At 32.8% G+C, this 4,030-nt stretch overlaps 1 long non-coding RNA gene across 2 annotated transcripts; it reads right to left on the bottom strand.

Moving 5' to 3' along the window:
• Window positions 1–314: 314 nt before the first annotated feature.
• On the bottom strand, window positions 315–2,456 carry LOC107796126 (uncharacterized). 2 transcript variants are annotated; one of them, XR_012703775.1, is made up of 4 exons: window positions 2,105–2,456; window positions 1,454–1,648; window positions 1,165–1,212; window positions 315–617 (listed from the first exon to the last, which is right to left on the bottom strand). It is a non-coding gene; the product is annotated as an uncharacterized LOC107796126 (long non-coding RNA). The 2 variants fall into 2 exon arrangements; XR_001650310.2 differs by lacking the exon at window positions 1,454–1,648.
• Between the last annotated feature and the right edge of the window lie 1,574 nt (window positions 2,457–4,030).

The raw sequence follows: 4,030 nt of genomic DNA on the forward strand, positions 1-4,030 counted from the left end.
TTTTTGAGAATTTAAGGTGAAGTAAATCAGTAATAATAGAAAAACAGCTTGTCTATTATGCAATTTTAGTATATTGTCTATTTGTTTCTGTTATAGAACGTCTAAATCTAATATCATTATGTATTTCTATTGGGGGAGGGGGGGGGGGAGATTAGAGAAAAAAGGGAGAAAAAAAATTAAGCGGGGCGGGTTGAAAACTGAAAAAATAACTATGTGGGTCGGGTCGGGACAGGTTGAAAATTTTGTGGGTTTTCCAAACCCGCCCCGCACCCGCTCCACCGCATTGCCATCCCTACTTGGGAACAAGACTAAAATAAGGAAGAAAAGCTCTATTTTTAAATTAACAAATCCATAAAATTGCAGCACATCTTGCACGCAAAAGCTGAAATGCTCCGTCCCCGACCAAGAGTTTAAACAAATACAACAACAACAATAATGCCTCATCCCGAACAAGATGAGGTCGACTATATAAATTCTCACAGACGACAATATGAATTCTTACTGACAAATATTTTGATACAAAAAGAATGTATCAGCTTCCCGACACACTGGCGATGGACCTGGCAAAATTGGAAGCATTAAATCGCGAAACAATGCGTCGACTCCTTCCTTCATTCCTTTTGAAAGAGACCAAATCAATTTCGAATATCCTTAATATATATATGTATATGTATATATATGTATATGTATATGTATATATATATATATATATATATATATATATATATATATATATATATATATATATATATATATATATATGTATATATTAATACCCAAAAACCAACATCCAAGTTCATCCTAGGAAGTCAATCATCATTTAAATCCTCTCACAAAGTTTATGGGACAACAATTATGTAACTTCGTAATTGCTCTATTTTTTTATCTTTTATCTTTTATTTTTTGATTGGTAAGTGATTTCTCTATTTATGCAACCTCTTTGACATCAAAAGATTAAGTACAGGAGATGTAATAAAGTAAATTCAGGAAAACATCTTACAAGCCCCTAGCTTCAAGTCAAACAAATGAACTCATGCTGCCGTGTTTTGAAAGAGAGAGTTTCTTTTATAAGTACTTTTGAGAGATAAAGCATCTACGTTACGTCTGGTTCGTGCGGGCGTGTGTGTCTGTGTGAGTGAGTGAGAGAGAGAGAAGCAAACTCACATCATCCAGCAGCATACTGTAGCGGTGATGATCAATGTCATGTGTAACCTGCATCACAAAATTCAGTTAGCTACTAGTATAAGGGGTGAAAAATCAGCTGAAAAATCAAATTAGTATAAGGGGATATTGTAATGTGTGGGAGAAGGCTTCAAAGAATTAAACATGGGAGGTTGAGATACTGAAATTTCAGCCCCAGTTGTGCAGAGAATTATGATATGCATTTCCCCGGAAAGCATTTCATATAAGCCAAATTCCATTTGTGATATTTACTCATAGATTATAGACCCACCTTCTCTTGAGCCGAGGGTCTATCGGAAACAGCTTCTCTATCTTCCCAGGTAGGGGTAAGGTCTGCGTACACATAACTCTCCCCATACCCCATTTGTGGGTTATATTGGGTATGCTGTTGTTGTTGTTGTTACGGTTGAGAGCAGAGTTTTTTATGCCGAACTTATATTTTCTCATACAACAAACCAAACAAGCCCTAAAGGAATTACAACATGCAATGAAGTTGAAATCAATATTCCCTCACTTTTAATTTAAGTGAAACTTATTTGACTGCGCACGGAATTTAAGAAATACTGGAAGACTTTTGAAGCTTGTGATCTGAAATAATCCATAAACATTTGTGTGGATATAAATCATCTAAATTAATGGTAAAATAAGAAGTTTACAGTTACATCGAAAGAAATTATTCTTTACTAAACTCCAGCCAAATAGATTCGCATAAAATGGTATGGCAGAAGTACTATATTAGTAATGCAAAGCTACATCAATAATTCAGTGTTTTATACAAAACTCAAGCATTTTGTATTAATATAAGTCAGACTTCTATGCAAACTTTTCTTTTTTCTCATACCACAAACCAAGCAAGCCCTAAGAGAATAATGATAAGCAACATTTGAAGGAAACAAAGACAAATGGAACAAATTAACCGTACATATTAGTAGAAGGGCTTCTACTGCAGCAAATTCTGGCACATAGAGACGCAATAACTCCAATCGCAACAAAAATTAGAGTCGTCAAACCCAAATTATCGTCCGATCTCACACTGAAAATACAATTCTGTATTCTGCAACAATGATTTCAAGTCAAAATTGGTCGTTCGATGGAGAAAATATAAATAAAATAGAAAAAAACTTCTGTAGATAAGGAGATTTGAGACTGAATTGTACAAAAACGGGGATATTTTTGTATTGAATATAGTTGCTTGATCTAACGATAGCTTTCTCGTCAACTATAATTGGAAATTTGCTTTGGATAATTACAGATGTGGGCTAGGCCAGCGTTGTTTGGGCCAGCTGTATGAAAATTGAAAAGGAATTTTTACATCTCCTATACCACAAATTAACAATTCTATACCACAATTAATTAAGGGTATAATTAATGAGATATTTTTACTCCTTAATTAAAGGATTTCCGTTTAATTCCAAGATCCCCACTCATCCCACGTTTCTCTCTCCTAACCCACGTTTTACCCATACCCACGTTCTTTTTACAGGCTTCCACTATTGACAACAATTAAAAGGCTTGAAAGATTTGAATTCATATTTGGGTTTTCAAAAATCATTATTTGTTTTGATTGGGGTGTTGTTGAAAATAATTGGGAATATGTTTTGGAGTTTATATCTCAATTTTGAGGGGGTTTTGGTGAAGATTTAAACTTGGTTTTGGCTGAATTTCAGATTGAAACTCGAAGAAGAAAAAGAAGAAGAAGAAGACATATTGCAGAAATTGTAGATAAATTGTAAAAAAATTGCAGATTGTTTTTGCAGAAGATTCGTAGAAGTTTTAGTCTTTTTGATTTGTGAAATCAGAAAACAAAGCATCTACAATCAGAATACAAATAATCTACAATTCATCTACAAAATATCTAAAAACTGGGTATATTGAATTTTAATATCCCAATTCCCATTTGATTGTAGTTTAATTGAGATTTTCGACATAATTGCATTTTTTGCAGAAGATTTGTAGAAGTTTTTAGTCGTTTTTGATTTGTGTAAACAGAAAATAAAGCATCTACAATTAGATTACAAATAATTTATAATTTACCTACAAAATGTCTACAAACTGGGTACATTGAATTTTTATATCCCAACTCCCATTCAATTGTAGCATAATTGTAATTTTTGACATAATTGCATTTTTTCAGAAGATTTGTAGAAGTTTTAGCTGTTTTTTATTTGTGAAAACAGAAAATAAAGCATCTACAATCAGAATACAAATAATCTACAATTTATCTACAATTTCTGCAATATGTCTTCTTCTTCTTCTTCTTCTTCTTCTTCTTCTTCTTCTTCTTCTTCGAGTTTCAATCTGAAATTCAGTCAAAACCAAGTCTAATCTTCACCAAAACCCCTCAAAACTGAGATATAAACTCCAAACCATATTCTTGATTATTTTCAACAACACTCAATCCAAACAAATAATGATTTTTGAAAACCCAAATTTGAATTCAAAGCTTTCAAGCTTTTTAATGGCTGTCAATGGTGGAATTGCTGCTCTCTTTTTATTTTTTTTTTATCACTGAAATTTGCGATTGAGAAATAGAGAGAGATGTAGAGAGAATGTCGACGAACAAAGTTTTTGCAGAACTGATTTCTACAATTTGAAATTGAGCTTCTGATTTCGACGAACTGAGCTTTTGATTTGTGGCTTAAGCGAAAATATCTCAGAACAGATCTAAGTTTTTGAACAGATTTGATTTCTGACGAATTGAGCTTTTGAACAGACTTGATTTGTGGCTAAATCAATTAAAAGATTCTGTTCCTGAATTTTAGCACGCCTAATTAGGAAGATTCAGCTACTAATAATTAATATTTAATGAATGATATAATAATTGTAGAAAAAGTATGGACAGGGCGGG

Source organism: Nicotiana tabacum, chromosome 20, assembly GCF_000715075.1.
Source record: "Nicotiana tabacum cultivar K326 chromosome 20, ASM71507v2, whole genome shotgun sequence".
In the NCBI taxonomy this organism is placed as follows: domain Eukaryota; kingdom Viridiplantae; phylum Streptophyta; class Magnoliopsida; order Solanales; family Solanaceae; genus Nicotiana; species Nicotiana tabacum.